The 20,277-nt window shown below is 40.4% G+C and overlaps 1 protein-coding gene across 2 annotated transcripts in view; it reads right to left on the bottom strand.

Annotated features, from left to right (window-relative positions):
• Positions 1–19,108, bottom strand: part of Wasf2 (WASP family member 2) — a 73,056-nt gene extending 53,948 nt beyond the window's left edge. Inside the window, exon 1 of one of the 2 annotated variants that reach the window (XM_076860958.2) lies at positions 18,939–19,108. The gene's annotated coding sequence lies outside the window, so the exon portion shown is untranslated. Of the gene's footprint in view, positions 1–18,494; positions 18,561–18,938 lie in introns of those variants that run through there. The other variant, XM_076860959.2, reaches the window with a different exon arrangement.
• Positions 19,109–20,277: the final 1,169 nt, after the last annotated feature.

Genomic DNA, 20,277 nt, shown 5'->3' with positions numbered 1-20,277 from the left:
TATTTAAAGCTTTAATATTTCTTAGACAACACTGCTCTAGATCTAAACAATTTACAGAGAATATAATGGATACAGGATCATAATGAATCACAGAAGTTCAATTAGCAAAGTCCAGTATGGGAAAACTATAGAACAACTTAGTTTCTTTAACAGTAGCAACATGGGCTGGGGATGTGGCTCAAGCGGTAGCGTGCTCACCTGGTATGCGTGCGGCTGCGTTCCATCCTCAACACCACATACAAAAACAAAGATGTTGTGTCCAGTGAAAACTAAAAAATAAATATTAAAAAATTCTAAAAAAAAAAAAAAACCTGTAGCAACAGCAACAAAAATACAAGGGAAAAAAAGAATTGAGGCAATCTATGGATTAAAAGAGACTTAGAAACCATAGAAACCAAATCAATGCACAGGCCTTGTTTGAAACCTGATTCAAATAAACCAAAAGTTTAGAGTAAGGGTGGCATGGATGAAGGAAAAGAAACCAACACAATAGAAGTGTGAATATTAACTGGATATGCGCTGATATACTATGGTTATGTTTTTTTAAAAAGAGTATCTGTTGCTAGGTGCAGTGGCACATGCCTATAATCCTAGCTATTCACAGACTAAGGCAGGAAGATTGCAAGTTTGAGCAAGGGCAACTTAGTGAGACCCTGTCTCAAAATAAAATTTTAAAAGGGTTGAGGGTGTAGCTCAGTTGTGCAGCATTTGCCCAGTATCCATGAAGTTTTAGCAACTGGGCAATATTCTGTCTCAAAATAAAAAAGTCTGAATAAGTGACTCAGTGACTATGTGCCCTTGGGTTCAATCCCCAGTACCAAACAACAGCATCAACAACACAATCACAACAAAAAAAATCCCAGCTAGTTGGAAACATTGGCATGTGCATGTAATTCTTGCTACTCAGGAAGCTGAGACAGAATAATCACAGGAGCCTAGAAGTTCAAATTCAGACTGGACAACATAACCAGACCCTTTCTCAAAAAAAAAAAAAAAAAAAAAAATAGACTGGGCACAGTAATACATGCCTGTAATCCACTGACTCAGGAGACCAAAGCAGGAAATTGCAAGTTTGAGGCCAGCTTTGGCAATTTAGTGAGACCCTGTCTCAAAATAAAAAATAAAAAGGGGGCTGGGGTTGTGGCTCAGCGGTAGAGTGCATGTGCAAGGTGCTGGGTTTGAGCCTCAGCACCACATTAAAAATAAATAAATAAATAAAGGTATTATGTCCAACTACAACTAAAAAAAATTTTTATAATAAAAAATAAAAAGGGTTTGAGATTTGGCTCAGTGGTACAGCACTCCTGTACAGTACCCAGTACTGAAAAAACTAAATAAATAAATTCATTCACTATTTAGCTAATATCACACTTATCTGATAAAACACTTTCCTCCTAAGATCATGGTAATAACCTAGGGTAATAGGCAAGGAAAAGAAAGGTAGACAGGTACAATAGTACACATCTGTAATTCCAGTTTTTGGGAGGCTGAGGCAAAAGGATCACAAGTTTGCAGCCAGCCTGGGTAACTTAGCAAGACCCTGTCTTAAAATAAAATGAAAAGGGCAAGGATGGATGTAGTTCAGCATTTGCCTAGCTTAGGTGAGGTCCTGGGTTCAATCCCCAGCATTGCAAAGGAAGAAAAAGAAGGAAGGAAGGAAAACTTGTATGGTCACGGACTAAAACCAAAAATAGTTATGACACCTCAAACATAAGCAATCCAAGAAAAAAATAAATTAGACTTCATCAAAATTTTAAACTTTCGTGCTTTAAAGATCATGATCAAGAAAATGAAAGACAAACCACAGGGACACAGGTATAATCAGTGGATAAGCACTTGCCTAGAATGCCACAAGGCTTTGGATTTGAGCCCCAGCACCACCACCACCACCCCCACACACACACACATACACACTCACAAAACTGCAGGGCATGGTGATACATGCTTGTAATCCTAGCTTCTTAGGAGGCTGAGGCAGGAAGACTGAAAATTCAAGGTCAGCCTGGGAAACATTAGGGAGACCCTGTCTCAAAAGAGGGGGCTGGGGTAGTGGCTCAGTGGTACAGTGCTTGCCTAACGTGTGGGGTAATGGGTTCCATCCTCAGCATCATAGAAAAATAAAATAAAGGGGCTGGGACTGTGGCTTAGTGGTAGAGCACTTACCTAGCATGTGTGAGGCACTGGGTTCAATCTTCAGCACCACATAAAAATAACTAAATAAAGTTATTGTGTCCATCTACAACTAAAAATATTTTTAAAAAATAAAATAAAGAAGGGCTGAGTTTGTGGCTCAGTGGTAGAGCACTCATCTAACACGTGCGGGGTGCTGGGCTTGATCCTCAGCACCACATAAAAATAAAGGTATTATATCCACCTACAACTAAAAAAATATCTATTTTAAAAAGGTGGGGGGCTGGGACTGCAGTTCTGTGGTATAGTGCTTGCCTAGCATGTCTGAAGCCCTATTCAATGGGGTAGGGGTGGGGTGGGGTAAAAAAATACTTCTTTTCGGTCCTACAAAGCTTTGAAACATCTGGCTCCTACCTACCTCTCTCTCTAATCACATATCAGGCAACCACAGCTCATTAATAGTCACAGTGGGCTTCCATTTTCTCAGAATGAGGTAAGGATTTTCCTGATTTGGCACCTTCACTTTTATGGTTCCTTTTGTCTAGAACTCTCCTTTCCAACTCTTCATTTGGCTAGTTCATTTTTATTCAGTTTCAGTTTGTTGCCCTCTCAGAGAAAGTTCCTCCATTACTCTCTATTACAGCCTGCTTTATTCTCTTCCTAACACATCAAAATCTTTTAACATCTTATTTATGTGCTTACTGTCTATCCAAGCCTTCCTAAATTGCATGAGAGCAAGAACCTTGTTTCTCATGATCACTGAGTTATATCTCTAGTACCTGGCACACAGGAAGCACTCAATAAATCAGTAATCCAATACTGGACATCACTCTATTGTTAAATGTTTAATATAATAAAAGGCTTAGAGAGAACTTGAAGTTGCAAAGATTCTGGTAGTATATACATATACCTAAGGTGAGAAGAGACATGGCAGAATAAGAATCAAATGGGCAGGGGGGGTGAAAAAATAAACCCACAACTTCCAAAGGCTACATCAGCAAATAGACTTATTTTTTCCTCCAGAGAGAACATTCATTTAGAAACAGAAATAAAAAGTTGTGATATAGTCCCTTTCCTAGATAAAGTATATAAACAAACAGCATCCCAGGATTATGACTGAACTATCACAATTAACATTTTCAGGAATTATCTAGAAAGAAAACTACCTAGTGAAATCTTCTCAGTTTGCAGATAACTACAGTGACAGGCAGAAATATGAAGGTGCAAGTTTTTGTGTCCAGAAATGAAAAACAGCTTCCATGTAGATAAAAATAAGGTAATGCAGTAATGAAAAAGTAGTCCAAACTATAATTATCAGAAGATGAGCTCTAAAGCTACCTGTTGCAACATAGGGAAGGAGTTTCAGAATTCCTGGACTGTATCCTGAATATAGCTACAAAAAGGCAACAAAATGCTAGCTGTTATTATGAAAGTTTGAGAAACACAGAACACATTATCCTATCCTTGTACAAATCAAAGTATGTCTGTACTTAGAATAGAATGTGCAGTTGTGGTCACCTTAACACAAAAAAGCTAAAACAGAGAAGGACTAGAAAGATATCTGAAAAAACCAAAGGACAGAGGGACTTCTGTATGATAACAGATATTTTTTTAAACAGAGATATAGCTATAAAGGTCACTTTAACATGAAGCAAAGAGTGTGTAAATAGCAGAAACCTCTACATTAAATCTAAAGAAAAAAAGGGTTTAGGCAAGTGATAGAGCACTTGCCTGGCAAATAGCACACATTTATCAAACACCAGAAGGTTCTACCAGAAGGAAGAAAGGATGAAAAGGATGAAGAGAGACCTCAAGGGAGAAGGAAAGAAGAAAGGAAGGAAAAAAATATGTATGTGTACATATATGTATACATGTATATGTATGTATGTGTACATACATGTATGTGTATGTATGTGTATAGATATACACATATACATATATATTTTTTCCTCTTCCTAAGTCCAGGTTTTAGACAAGATTTTTAAAATTCTAGGCCCAGTTGGTTTAGCTGTGTGACAATGGGCCAGTTATTTTAATTTTTGAGCCTTTCTTTTCTATAAACAACTAATTTGAATGACTGCTGTGAGAACAGAGATAAGCACACTGCCTGGCAAATAGCACACACTCACCAAACACAAGCTATTGCTTTTATTAGACCAATAAAAAGGGCCCAGCATGGTAGCACTGGCCTGTAATCCCAACAACCCAGGAGGCTGAGGCAGGAGGAGCACAAATCCAAAGACCAGCCTGGGCAACTTAATAAGACCTTGTCTCAAAATAAAACATAAAAAGGCCTGGGGATGTAGCTCATTAATAGAGCACCCCTGGTTTTAACCCCTAATGCAGCAAAAAATAAAAATAAAATAAAAAGTAACTGTTTACTATTACCCAATCCAATAGATAAAAGTAATAAAGACCATTATTCAGGTCAAGAGTATACAATATAAACACAAAGTAACTCAAAGACAATATAGATAAATTCATAGGTAACACTTCCATAAGAAACTCCCACTGGGCCCAGTGGCATGCCTGTAATCCCAGCGGTATGAGAGGCTGAGGCAGGAGGATTGTGAGTTCAAAGCCAGTCTCAGCAACTTAGTGAGGAACTTAGCCACTCAGTGAGACCCTGTCTCTAAATAAAACATAAATAAGGGCTGGGGATATGGCTCAGTGGTTAAGTACTCCTGAGTTCAATCCTCAGTAAAACAAATGAAAAAACAAACTCCCAAGAGAAGGGCTGAGGTCGTAGCTCAATGGCAGAGCACTTGCTTGGCATGCTCAAGGCCTTGGGTTAGATCACCAGCAAAGGAATGGAAGGTAAGTAATGGAAGGGAGGAAGAAAGGGAAGGGGAAGAAAAGAGAAATACCTAAAAGAAATCATGAATTTTAGGCAACAAAGTCCTAACTTTTGAAGTTGATATTTTCATGCCTTCCCAACAAAAAAAGGCTATAAGTAGAATTCTGCCTTTTAACCAAAATGGTGCTAAAGATGAAGAAGGGAGCTCCTGGCTATCCCAAAGTCAAAGCCAAACTCAGAACAAAGGCTTGGAAGGCCAAGAAAGCATTACTGAAAGGCATCCGTAGCCAAAAAAAAAAAAAAAAAAAAAAAACCTCCATGTCACCCACTTCTGGGGCTCAAGACACTGTGCTTCAGGAGGCAGCCCAAATATCTTTGGAAGAGTGACCCTCAAACAAACAAGCTTGACCACTATGCCACCATGAATTCCCCTAACCACTTAGTCTGACATGAAGACAGAAGACAAAAACATATGTGTTCATTGTGGACTTCAAGGCCAAAAAGCACCAGATCAAACAGGCTTTAAAGAAACTGTATGACATTAAGGTGGCCAGGTTAACACCTCAGTCAGGCCTGATGGAGAGAAGAAGGCATATGTTCAATTAGCTCCTGACTGCGATGCTTTGGGTGTTATCAACAAACTGGGATCATCTGAGCCATGTTGTGGCTCAGTGGTAGAGCACTTGCCTAGCATGGTGAGGCACTAGGTTCTTTGTTCCCTGGCATCACATAAAAAATAAAACAAAATAAATAAAAACACAAAACAAAACTGGGATTATCTAAACTGAAAACAGCTGTGTAACTGCAAATAAACATTTTTTTCACCATTTAAAAAATGGGGGATACACAGTGGCACACATCTGTAATCATAGCAGCTTGGGAGGCTGAGGTGGGAAGATCACAAGTTCAAAGCTAGCCTGAGAAGCTTAGCAAGGCCCTCTAAGCAACATAGCAAGATCCTATTTCAAAATAAAAAACAAAAAGGGTTGGGGATATCGCTCAAAGGTTGAATGCCTCTGGATTCAATCCCTGGTACCCCCCAAAAAGGTAGGGCTGAAGATGTAGCTCAGTGGTAGACACTTGCCTAGCATGTAAGGCCCTGGGTTCAATCCCCAGTACCACCAAAAAAAATTAAAAAATAAGCCAGGCACAGTGGCACACACCTGTATTCTCAACAATTTAGGAGGATGAGACAGGAGGATCATAAATTCAAGGCCAGCCTTAGGAACTTAACAAGACCTGTCTCAACAATTAAAAAATAAAATAAAAGTGCAGGAGGCTAGGGATGTAACCCAGTGGTTGAGTGTCCCTAGGTTCAATCCACAGAAAAGAAAAGGAAAAGACATAGAATCTGGACTAGATAATGTATCTGACCAAATTTGCCCACCCACCCACCCTCTTTCTCTCTTTCTTTTTGCTATTCTGGCAGTTGAACCCAGGGTCTCACAATTGTTAGGCAAGCACTCTACCACTGAGTTATATCCCCAGACCTTTTTGTTTTATTTAGAGAAAGGGTCTCCCTAAGTTTTCCAGACTAGCCTTGAACTTGCAACCCTTCTGCCTCAGTCTCACAAATAGCTGAGATTAAAGGTACGTACCACCATGCTCAGTTACCATTTTTAAATTTAAAATAACAATTATGGAGCATCATTGAACAGTGAACTAATTAACAATATCATTTAATCCTCCCAATAACTCCTCTGAGATATACTCTGCATTTGACAGTAAAATGAGATACCCAATTTTCGGATGAGAAAACCAAAGCTAAAAGAGTTGCATCATTTATCCAAGGCTTCAGAGGTAGTGTAAGGGAGACTATAGGTAAACCCAGATGGAGAATGACTCTAGAACCTATACTTGTTTTTTTCTTTTCTGGTGGTACTGGGGATTGAATTCAGAGATGCTCTACCACTAAGCTACATCTCCTGTCCTTTTTATTTATTTTGAGACAGGGTCTTAGTAAATTGCCCAGGCTGGCTTCAAACTTCAAACAGCTTCCAGAGTTGCTAGGATTACAGGGGGATGCCACTATGCCCAGCCAGAATCTATACTCTGAAATTTTTTTTTTTTTTTTAAGTACTAGGGAATGAATGCAGGGGTGTTTTACCACTGTGCTACACCCCCAGCCCTTTTAATTTCCCAGTTGCTACCATTATAGGTAAGCACCACCACACATAGTCAGAATCTATACTCTTTTTTTCTTTTTTTAAAGAAGAGAGAGAGAGAGAGAGAGAGAGAGAGAGAGAGAGAGAGAGAGAGAGAGAGAGGGAGAGAATTTTTTTAATATTTATTTTTTTAGTTCTCGGCGGACACAACATCTTTGTTTGTATGTGGTGCTGAGGATCGAACCCGGGCCACACGCATGCCAGGCAAGCGCGCTACCACTTGAGCCACATCCCCAGCCCCAGAATCTATACTCTTTAAACAGAGCAATACTGCTTTTGTTGAGAAATGTTGGTTGATGGGTATGTAACAATGAGGGAGGTGATATAGTAAGCATTCACAAATGTTGCCTGATGCATCCAAGTCAGCCAAAGTTACAGGCAGCTAGACAGTCCAAGCATGAACATGGAAATAACAAGAACTGATAAATGAGGATATAATAAAGTTAATGTAAAAAGAGAAACCTAAAAATCCTTGTACTGTGGTCTCACCTGCGATAAAACAATGTTCAGAGAAAGAGAAAATGTATCAAAAATATTAATTAGGGGCTGGGGATGTGGCTCAAGCGGTAGCACGCTCACCTGGCATGCGTGCGGCCCGGGTTTGATCCTCAACACTACAAACAAAGATGTGTCCGCCGAAAACTAAAAAATAAATATTAAAAAATTCTCTCCTTCTCTCTCCCTCTCTCTCTCCCTCTCTTAAAAAAAAAATTCTTTAAAAAATATTAATTAGTACAGAGCACGGTGGTGCACGCTGTGATCCCAGCAATTCAGAAGGCTGAGGCAGGAGGAAGGCAAATATGAGGCCAGCCTCAGCAACTCAGCAAGACCCCATCTCAAAATAGAAAATAAAAAGGGCTGGGGAAGTACGTCAGTGGTAGAGCACCCTCAGGATTTAATCCCCAACACCAAAAAAAAAAAAAAGTTAACTGGTAGGATGTAAAGGTGATTCTTTTTTCTCTGCTTGGTATTATCTGAATTGAGCAATTTTTTTTTTCTTTTACAAATAGCATCTTTATTTCCATAATTGGAAAAAGGCAGAAACAAAAATAAATTTAAGGAAAGTTTCACTCTTTATTCACTTCTGCTTGTGTAATTTGTTGCAATGAGCATGTATTACTTTTGTAATTTCAATAAGATTCTTAAATAAATATTAGAGATGGGAAATAAATTACAAGCAAATACCAAAGTTAAAAATGGATGTGGAGGGCTGGGGATATAGCTCAGTGGTAGAGCACTTGCCTAGCAAATATGAAGCACTGGGTTCGATCCTCAGCACCACATAAAAAATAAATAAAGGTATAGTGTCCATCTACAATTAATAAAGTGGAGTTGGGCACAGTGATGCACACTTGTAATCCCAGCACTTGGGACGCTGAGGCAGGAGGATCACAAGTTCAAGGCCATCCTCAGCAATTTAGAGACGCCCTAAGGACTTAGTAGTGAGACCCTGTCTCAAAATAATAAAAAATGTTTAAAAAAAAAAAAAGGACTGAGCTGGGTGCAGTGGTGCACGCCTGTAATCCTAGTGGCTCAGGAGGTTGAGGCAGGAGGATCGAGAGTTCACAGCCAGCCTCAGCAAAAGTGAGGCACTAAGAACTCAATGAGACCTGTCTCTAAATAAAATACAAAATAGGGCTGGGGATGTAGCTCAGTGGTTGAGTGCCCCTGAGTTCAATTCCCAGTACCCTCTCCTAAAAAACGGCTGAGGATGTGGCTCAGTGGTCAGACACCCCTAGGTTCAATCCCTGGTAGGGTGATGGATACTGGGGTGGGGATTGTAGTAGCTCAGTGGTAGAGCACTTGCCTAGTACATGTGAGGCCCTGGGTTCGATTCCCTGTACTGCAAAAAAAAAAAAAAAACAACGACTTCAATTTATACGGATTCACACATTAACATGGCTGAATCTCAGGAACTTTTTGCTGAACAGAAAAAGTCAGGGGCTGGGGATATAGCTCAGCTGGTAGAGTGCTTGCCTCGCATGCACAAAGCCCTGGGTTTGATACTTGGCACCACACACACACACAAAAAAAAAAAAGATCCAAAAGAGTTACATACTGTATGATTCAAGAATAGGTGAAATTGAGGGCCACACCTAGTGATGAATGAATGCCTGTAATTCTAGTGATTCGGCAGCTGACACAAGAGGACTGTAAGTTCTAAGCCAGACTCAGTAATTTAGTAAGGCCCCTAAGCAACTTAGTGAGACCCTGTCTCAAAATAAAAAGGGCTGGGAAATGTAGCTTAGTGGTTAAGCGCCCTTGGGTTCAATACCTGGTACCAAAGTCTCCGGGTGAGGGGGAACAGGTGAAATTAAGCCAAGTGTGGTAGCATTTATATGCAGTCCACAAAGAAAAACAAGAATGGGCAAATTAATACGTGGGAATCAAAATCAAGAGTGGTGGTTACTAGGACTGGGGTTGTGGCTCAGCAGTAGCGCACTCACCTTGCACGTGCGAGACCCTGGGTTCGATCCTCAGCACCACATAAAAATAAATAACTGAAATAAAGGAAGTGTGTCCAACTACAACTAAAAAATAAATATTAAAAAAAAAAAAAGAGTGGTGGTTACCTATTAAAAAAAAAGCAGGACTGACTGGAAAGGCGAATGAGGGAACTTTGGAGAGTTATAAAAATGCTCTCACTCGTGGGTTGGGATTGTGGTTCAGTGTCAGAGTGCTTGCCTCACATGTATGAGGCACTGGATTTGATCCTCAGCACCACATAAAATAAATAAATAAATAAAGGTGTTGTGTCCATCTACAACTAAAAAAATATTTTTTTAAAAAAATGCTCTTATTGGGGGCTGGGGATGTGGCTCAAGCGCTAGCGCGCTCACCTGCCATGCGTGCGGTCCGGGTTCAATCCTCAGCACCACATACAAACAAAGATGTTGTGTCTGCCGAAAACTAAAAAAAAAATAAATAAATATTAAAATTCTCTCTCTCTCTCTCTCTCTCTCTCTTTTTTTTTTTTTTTAATGCTCTTATTAGCTAGGGATGGTAACATATACCTGTAATCCCAGCCATTTGAGAGGCTGAGGCGGAAGGATCACAAGTTCAAGGTCAGCCTCAACAACTTCTTGAGTCTCAATAAAAAATTAAAAAAGGACTGGGGGTGTAGTTCAGTGGCAAAATGCCCCTGAGTTCAATCCACAGTGTAAAAACAAAAAAGAAAGAAATTATATCCCCATCTCCCTCCTTCCCTCCCTCTTTCTCCCTTCCTTTCTCTCTCTGGCACCAAGGATAGAATCCACTAAGTCACAGCCTCACCCCTTTTTTATTTTTTATTTTGAAACAGGGTCTTGCTAAGTTGCTGAGGCTGGCTTTAAAATTGCAATCCCCCTGCCTCAGCCTGAAGGCATGCACCACCACACCTGGCACAATCTCTCTCAACTGGGCAGTTAGCTACACATCTGCCAAACACCTAATTATACACTTGCATTTTTGTGCATTTCACTGTATGTAACTTTAATGTTTTTAAAAATCTCATTATAACAAAAGTTTCTATCTAAAATCTGCCACTTGTCAATTGAATGACTTTGTGGTAATCTCTCAAAATCAATTTATTTTATAAACTATAGCTACTAACATAATTTATCTCAAGTGCTGGGGACTGATTGTAATAGTATATATTAAAGTAGGAGCACTGTGCTTTGCAAAATATCATCCATTGAATAATGGAACTTTAAAAATGAAGATAGAAGCAAAATTTATCTTCCATCTCTCATAAATCCAGATGCCTCTGATATCAGGATTACATAGTTCCTAATTGTGAAGGGAAGAGAATATCTATGAACATGGCCCAAGACCTTCTACACACTTAATTTCAAGACCTGAAATGAGAGAAGGTTTTTTAAACTGAGTACTTGCTAGAACAAAGAGTTTCAATTCTAAATACTTAAAATAATTACTCCTGTTACTTGCCTATGCTGATTACAAAATTTAAATTTCACAAGTCATATTATACATGTGTGTAATAAGCATGTATGTGCACATGTATTCAAATTGGAACAAAATGATCACACTACTCTTTCCCAAAAGGGTTTCTATATTCTAAAAATAAGAAACTTAATTTTGCTCAACTGAAATTAATCTTACAACTAAGAGAATGTATCTCAGGGGTTGGGGATTTAGCTCAGTGGCAGAGCGCTTGCCTTGTATTTGCAAGGCCCTGAGTTCAGTCATCAGCCCTGGGGGGGAAAAAAAGAATGTATCTCCGATTCTTCCATATTTTACCAGGAAAGAAAAACAGAGCTTGAAAGGAAATACCACAAGCAAAGTTTAATACCCTCTCCTATCAATCTCAAAACTGTTTATTTGTTTGGAAATCATAATGAACAGCAAATTTTTCTAAGATACTTCTATATCTGAACATTATTTTCTCTGCAAGCATTCAATGATTCTTAGTTCTATTCTTCTCTCTTCTAATTCAATTCTGTTTGGTTTCTAAGTTAAGAAATGTATTTAATTTGCATAAATGGTAACTATTCTGAGATACTATTCATAACTATACATTTGAATTCTCTAGAATACCATTCATAACTTCAAATGGAACAGGAAAATAACACTCATTCAACTTCACCTTAATGGTGACTAAGACATGAATGACTAGATTATGCTGTAGAGAGTTGGCCAAAAGAAAGTGAAGTTCCCAAATGTCATTAATATCTTGTCATTAATTTATGAATGTCCAAAAGACCATCGCCTTGACCAATCTACCAGACACAAAAAACGCTGAACTAAAAAAGCATGTCAATTAGTAAAACATGGTTTTGAGAATTACAAAGTATCTATTCAGGGACATCAAAAGACATATCTTATTCATAAAGTCAAAAATTAGCAAAGACGAACTGTGATAAATCTTGGCAAATTCTTTTTAAAAAGCAATACTAGTTATTCTTTAAGTGTTAAACTTAAAGAATAACCAGAAACACTTAAAGAATAACCAGTAAAACTTAAGCCATGAATTTTTCTGAGAAAGAGTATTACATACAAAGTAATCTTTTTTTCAAGGGGGGAATCGGAGAGGGGGCACTGAGGATTGAAGTGAGCTATATCCCAGAAGAAAGCTATATCCCAGCTCTTTTTATTTTTTATTCTGAGATAATTACTTGTGATCCTCCTGCCTCAGCCTCCCATGTTGTGGGGTCACAGGCATATGCCACTACACCTGGCACAAGGTAATAATACTCTTATTTTTATAATAATTTTATATTATTTATTTTTACATGGTGCTGAGGATCAAACCCAGTGCCTCACACATGCCATGCAAGCGCTCTCCAACTGAGCCACAACCTCAGCCCACAAGGTAGTATATTCTAATAGTTCTTTTTTTTTTCTAATAGTTCTTTATGTCATCTAATCTTAACCAGTGACAGAAATTGAATTTGAATTTACATAGATCTGCATAAATAATTCAGCTATCTATACTGTTCTAATATATTTCAAATGAATAAAATTTGAACAGAATGAAAATAATGGGACTATTTTAAATTTGTCACTTTCTGATTTCCCTCATTTTCCTTTCTTATCCAGAGTTAGTGACAAGAGACTATATAACCAGACAGAAGGAATATAGGAGAACACATGTCTGGGGACATCCATACTCATTTCTGTTACTCCATCACCTTTACCCCTGTTTTTTTTAATTTTTTAATATTTATTATTTTTTTTTTTTAGTTTTCAGCAGACACAACATCTCTGTTTGTATGTGGTGCTGAGGATTGAACCCGGTCCGCACGCATGCCAGGCGAGCGCACTAGCACTTGAGCCACATCCCCAGCCCCACCTTTACCCCTGTTAATACACTGGTTCTAAAAAGGAAGCAATTTTGTCCCCCAGGGTTCATAAAATATCTGGAGACAATTTTGAATGTCACAATTAGGGGAGTGAGTGCTACTGGCATCTAGCAGATAGACACTAAGATCCTGGTTATATATTTCTGTATGATCATGAAAAGAAATAAAGATAAGCCATTCAATGAAGCAGAAAAAAAAAATGAGGTCATAATTTAAGCATTATTAGCATCTACTAAGTCTGCATCCCATGTTGTGCATTGGCCATACAAAAAAAGAACAATAGCTGGAAGCGATGGTGCACACCTGTAATCCCAGAGGCTCAGGAGACTGAGACAGGAGGATCGCTAATACAAACACAACAACCTCAGCAACAGTGAGGTGCACTAAACAACAACTCAGTGAGACTGAGACCCTATCTCTAAATACAAAATAGGGCTGGGAATGTGTGGCTCATTGGTCGAGTGCACCTGAGTTTAATCCCTGGTACTGCTCCCCCCTCAAAAAAAAAAAGAACCATTATACTCCTGCCCTTAAGGAGCTTCGTCAGGTACAGGAGTTTCATAATTTGTCTGATATCAGATTTGACTGTCTGATAAATGCTTTAACAAAGAAGACATAAAAGGGAGCCATTCAACTTTTCCTAGGGAAGGGAACAGGGAACAGTCCTCTACACGAGCTCTAAGGATGAGTAGAAAGCATCTTACTTCATAGGTTACTTTTCTCTTCCCAAACCAGGAATCAGCCATTTCTTTACTCAACATACAGCTACGGAGTGTCAGTTTTATGTTCCATGTATTATGCTGTGTTAGAGATCCAGGCAAATTACAACTTTCCATTACTTCCTTTGGCATCACTGGTGTCTAGCAGTCTATCTCCTATACCCAAATCCCCAAGAACTCTGCATTTCTACCTATTCCCAATTTAGCTGTTGTTGTCCTTAGTCAAACCTAGTAAGGCCAACAACCAAGAAGGAAACAAAACTTTCAGTTACCTGTTGAAATAGACTGCATCCAATCCTGCCTAGTCACAAAATGAGGGTGGTAATGCTGGCAAAGAAGCCAACAGTGAACTGACTATGGGTACTGCCAACCGTTTGATGTGCAGATATTTTGGAAAGCTATTTTAGCTTACAAAAAAATCTGGGTCCTCTTCTACCCTATGTAACTCATGTCAGGAACAATAGCAAATTAATCAAAAAATATGTGAGGGGCTAAGGTTATGGCTTAGGAGTACAGCACTTGCCTAGCATGTGTGTAAGGCCTTAGGTTTGATCCCCAGCACCACATGGGGATGGCGGGGGGGATTTATTGAGTGCTTATGGTTTGCTATGTCAATGATTCTCAACCCTAGCTATGTATTGCCAGGGCACCCATGGGAGATATGGACATTTTTTATTTTATCTATTTATTTATTTTTAGATACTAGGGATTGAACCCAGAGGCACTTTAGCACTGAACTACCTCCTAAGCCCTTTTTATTCCTTTTATTTTAAGACAGGTTACTTAGGGCCTTGTTAAATTGCTGAAGCTAGCCTCGAACTTGTGATCCCCCTGATTCAGCCTCTGGAGTCACTGAGATTACAGGTATGCACACCCGGCAGATATGCACATTTTAAAGAAAATTTCTGATAGAAGACAAGTTTGAAGCCCTGGCCTTTAGGCATTACAGAATACCAAAGAAATAGTATCTTTCTTCAAAATTTACCCATACTCACAACAGAGTAACTTATAATAAAATGTTAGTCCACTAATTTGTAATTCTTTTGCAATATTATCAGTGCTTATGAAATAGAAGAAACTGGGTAGTCTGGATAAGAATTGTTTCTATTCCCTAGTGTAATCATACACCTACTCCACCTGCAATTCCTGATACACTGTTCCACACACTTTCTCTCTCCCTGACAGTAATTCCTTAATTCCTGACCATTCTCAGGAATTAAGGAACCACCCCAAGTAAGAGGATGAATTGAGGTCCTCAAACCAAGTGGCGGGGTGATTTCTTCAAATCCATTTTGTCATAGGGCTGCCACTGCTTCTTCCCCACCTCCCCCATACTGGGAATTGAACCCAAGGGCACTTTACCACTGAGTTACATTCCCAGTCCTTTTTATTTTTTGAGATAGGGTCTTGCTAAGTTGCTTAGGCCTTGCTAAATAGCCAAGACTGTCCTAGAACTTGCAATCCTCCTACCTCAGCCTCCCAAATCACTGGAATTATAGGCATGCACCACAATCCAGCTCATAGGGTTTCTTCTAAGCAGAAGAAATAAATCTTCATCCTCCAATTAGAGAGAGCACTAAAGGTATATTTTAAGGCTACATCAGTGGTAAAGAACTTGCTTGGCCTATGTGAGGCCCTGGGTTTGATCCCCAGCATCATTTAAAAAAAAAAAAAAAGGAGCTGGGGATATAGCTCAGTTGGTAGAGTCTTGCCTCATGTGCACAAGGCCCTGGGTTCAATCCCCAGCACCACCAAAAAAAAAAAAAAAAGGATAAATGCTAATAGTTACGGAAAAATGCACATCAGATTTTAATTGAAGTCAGAATTTTACATGACAGAAACAAACAAAAAAAAATCTATGTAATACTATTTTTAAGATCCATGACTTTGAAATTAACATGGTTATACAATATTTTTCCTTTAATTGTTTCCATCATCATATAAGCTTTACCTATGGAAGTAATCAATCCCTTCACTTTGATTCCGAAATTCAAAAAGCTGTGAAAAAAACTTTTTTATTATTCATGTGGTGACAAAACATGACATGAGCCTATTTAGACTTAGCATTTAAACATTTTACTCCTAAAATAGTAATGTGTTTGAGTATAAGGTGCTGCTCTAGAGCTCTCTGGGGTGTTACATAACATACAGTATATACTCCACATTTGTTTACTAAAATCTCCAAAACTTCTAAATTCAGAAACATATCTGGTCCTTAGTTTTTTTTTTCTTCTCATGGGCTTTGAATAACATACCATGGACTAGTATACCAATTAAGACAAAATCATCTTATATAAAAAATATAACTAATACTGAGAATGAATATAGATCTTAACATGCAGCAAACCTAATGTCTTAACAACTATTAAACACAATCCTGGAAAAGAAAGCATTAAAAATTTTTCTTTTTTCTTTTTTTGTACCAGGGATTGAACCCAGGGGCACTTAACCACATTACCAGCTCTTTTTTACATTTTATTTAGAGACAGGGTCTCACTGAGTTGCTTAGTGTCTCACCAAGCTACTGAGACTGGCTTTGAATTCACAATCCTCCTGCCTCCCAAGGTACTGGGATTAGAGGTGTGTACCACCTCACCCAGATAAAAAGACTTTAAATAACTGTCAAAAAACAAACACGTCGGCTGGGGTTGTACCTCAGAGTGGTAGAGTGCTTGCCTAGTACTTGTGAGGCAAGCACCACATATAAATAAATAAATAAAGGTATTTTGACTGTCTACAACTTAAAATATATAAAACAAACAAACAAACAAACAAACAAACATGTGGGGCTGGGATATAGCTCAGTTGGTACAGTGCCTGCCTCATATGCACAAGGCCCTGGGTTCAATCCCCAGCACCACAAAAAGTAAACAAACACACACACTATTTTCAGGTGATGGTGACATTTGCATCTTCTGAAATCTAAATCAATTCCTCTTAGGTTAAAATCCACTGATTTAAATCACAGTTAAAACAGAGCTAAAGATTAGCCGGGCGCGGTAGTACACCCCTGTAATCCCAGCAGCCCAGGAGGCTGAGGCAGAAGGATCCCAGTTCAAAGCCAGCCTCAGCAAAAGCGAAGTGCTAAGCAACTCAGTGATACCCTACCTCTAAATAAAACACAAAAAAATAGGGCTGGGGATGTGACTCAGTGGCCGAGTGCCCCTGAGTTCAATATCCAGTACCCACCCCCCCCAAAAAAATAGAGCTAAAGATTGAAAATTTTAACTATGTTGAGAAAATGAATCTTCAGTGATAAATAACTTTCTCAGTAAAATGTTCTGATTTCTCAAAAATTTATATCAGAGGTATGGGGATGTAGCTCAGTGGCAGAGTGCTTGCCTAGCACTCACCAAGCCCTGGGTCAATCAGAGTCTAAGATTTAAAATTATTTCCCTGTGGAAGATAATTTATAAATGTCCAACAAATTACAATGGACTTTTTCTGTGAAAGCAGAGCCTCGAACATGAATAGAAGTAAGAACAGCTCTTAAAAATCTTTGAACAGGAAGAAGAGTTTCATAGTTCTTTCCTTCCTTCCTCCTTAAGTTGCTGCTTTTCTGGTTTTAGAATTTCAAACAAAGAAAATACATATTGGCTCCACTACTAAGAAACGCCCTTTTCTTAGCAACTTCCTCCTCCAATTTTCTTCCACCATTGACATCTCAGAACAATACCCATAGCAGAACCTACCCTTTTGATTAATCCAAAATTCTGATGTTTAGAAAAATTAAGAGCTGTAATTTACGGTACCCAACTACTGCCTACCAAGTCCACAGTCTTCTCTCATCTAGAAGTTAGATAATAGAAAGAAGAAAAAAACATTAAGATTCATCAGGGCGGGCTGGGGATATAGCTCAGTTGGTAGAGTGCTTGCCTTGCAGGCACAAAGCCCTGGATTCAAACCCCAGCACCAAAAAAAAAAAAAAAAAAAGATTCATCAGGGCTAGGCTGTTGAGCTTTCACCCCACAGAATCCAATGAAATCTGACCCAATAAATGGCAAGGAAACGTGGCCTTCTTAGGGAGGAGAAAAAGACACTGGGATGGCACCACCCTGAATCAAAACTTAAGTCTGTATACTTTCTTCTGCAGGACACCCAATCAGAATTCAAACTGAGCCCCTGAAGTTCTGTCACACTTCAAAGTGACTTTTAAAATTTAGAATTTTACAATTTAGACTTTTCCAACTCACATACTCAACAAAGGGGATGAATTTACAATTAACCAACCAGAGATCAAGACCCTGCCTGTCTCTCCATGCCAGAAGTCAAATTAAATGTCTGGGACCAGAACTCTCCCTATGTTTGTGACAATGCAAACATTATCTTTTAAGTAGGCAGTGACTTACCCCTTACCCAGTGATTGCCAGAGGAAACACCATCACACTGGTAAACTACACATTACCAGAGGCCCTGGGCAAGTCACTCGGGTTCTCTGAAACTTAATTTCCTTATGTCCAAACTTTCAAGGGAAGTTGTAAAAATTAAACAACAATATATGCCTAACCAAGGTTTGGCATACAGTAGGAGTACCATAAATGTTCTTCTCCTCTTCCTCCTCCTGCCTTATGGGCCAAAATTCCAATCTTGGCTCCAAGAAGCTCCAAGGACTTTTTCCCCATCTCTGATTCTATATTCAGGTGTTTAAACCTTCCCCATCTCATAGGATCTGGGACTGCTAGAGGACCCAGAGAACCCAATTCCACCCCGTCCCATCCCATCCCGGTCAGGGTAGGGCACCCACCGCCTTCGAAAACAGCCCCTATACCCAACTCTCCTCCTTAGTCTGCGGACCATTCTGTGCGGGGCACACGCGCGCGCATACACACTATGCCCTACCCACCGCTCCCCAACTTAACAGGCCAGGAGCCTTAAGGAGCACCTCAATTACTGCATGGTCCAGAGACAGACACTGAGGCTCATCCTGGTTGGGAAGAACTTCCCCAAAGAGCTGGGACCCAACTCAGGTACTCCTGCCGACAGTCTTCGTTTTACAAATGGGGATACTAAGGCCTGAAGAAGGAAATGACTTGTCCAAGATCACAAAGCGAGTTGGGGACAGAGCCATGTCAGTTCGGGACACTTTCACAGCCTCACGGACTCGCAGGCCCCTTCACGAATCCGCTGGGGACTCCAGGTCACCCCCTCCCTTAGGGGGTAGGGTGGACTAAGACGCCACCCGCCGCCGACTGCTCGCCGGCCTCTGCCAGTCGGCGGCAGGAGGTGCGACACCCATTCCCCCTGGACTCTGCGCGGTTCGGGAGGGGCGGCCCAGCTGCGGCCGGCGCCTCACAGCGGGGCCCGCCCAAGGGGACTTGTTGCTCACCTGGTCTCGCGCAGTCCCCCTCAGAGACAGGAAAAGCCGGCCAGCCGCCCTATCTCAACACGGGATCTGCTCCCGCCGACCGCCTAGCGGGCTGCCACACAGCCGGACACCCCTCAACGCGCAACGCCCCCAGCCGCGCTCGCCCGGCCCGTGTCCGCCATTACGCGATCCCCCGCCCTGGGACGCAGCCACACCCCGCCAACGGCTCTGATTGGTTCTCCGCTCGACCCGCCCTGGACTTCCAGTCATCCCATTGGCCTGAATAGAATGCCAGTTAAATACCTACGCAAAAGACGTACTCAAAGCTACTGTCCCGAGAGCTCCACCCGAGCAACTTCCGCAATAGGAGTAAACAGCGGGAGGCAAACCAAGTGAAGTGGGGGTAGACATTTAGGTAAATCAACTCCTAAATTCAGAGTAGAAAAATCTCACCAAAGAAAGGGTAAAATCTCGCTTAAAGTGTGTTGAAAGACGAATTCTTCTTATTGGAGTCCAAAGAACCAGTATTTTGGGGGATAGGAAGGGGCCAAGCCTGTAAACTTTTCTGTGGACACCCCTCAAGTTGCAAATAGTTATGTCCCTTCACTTTGGGTTTCTGGCGGGGCCGAAAGTAAGGTGTGGAAAGTGAGTCACTGGCTTTAAGAGCCCGCCCCTAAAGGATCCCAGTGTGTGTGTGTGTTGTGGGAGAGGGTCCTGGAAGTGGGAGCTAGTTTTGACAGGTGAACTGGTCCCTAGTTGATCCGCCAACTCGCTCTGCAACCTCAGACAACTCCCTGAGCTTCTCTGGGTCTCAGTTTATCCTTCTGCAAAGTAGGCGCAGTAAGCTCAGCATATCCTCCTCACCTCCTGAAGGTGATTATTGAGGATTCATGCCTGAGTGGGCACATGCAAGCCTTATTGATTATAAAAGACTGCAGCCGGATAACAATATAACAAATTAATAAGTTAGCAAAGATGTCCATTTAGTTCCCTAGAGCAACTCTATACAGCATGTATTGTCCTCGACTTGCAGGGGAGAAAACGGAGCCTATGATAGCAGATTTACTCAGGTTCACCCAAGGAATTGGAAACAATCCTAGGACTCAAACTTGTATCATTTAGCTTTCATCCATCCCTGTATTTTTCCTTCCCAGGCATGGTGTTACCTGAAAAAGACTTGCCCCCCCCTCCCCCATGGCTTTAGTACGTCAGGGATGGTCTTAAGGGTGCCAGATTTGCCCCTGCCCCTGGTTACCATAGACTTAATCATAGGCCACTCCCAAGCTAAGTGACAAAGCTGTTCTGGGATCCTAGGAATCAGGAGGTCGGGGATGACATATGATCAGCAACCTAGGCAGAA

This window comes from Callospermophilus lateralis, chromosome 7 (genome assembly GCF_048772815.1).
Source record: "Callospermophilus lateralis isolate mCalLat2 chromosome 7, mCalLat2.hap1, whole genome shotgun sequence".
Lineage (NCBI taxonomy): Eukaryota > Metazoa > Chordata > Mammalia > Rodentia > Sciuridae > Callospermophilus > Callospermophilus lateralis.
The sequence above is the reverse complement of the archived record's forward strand: the minus strand, read 5'-3'. Positions and strand labels throughout refer to the sequence as shown.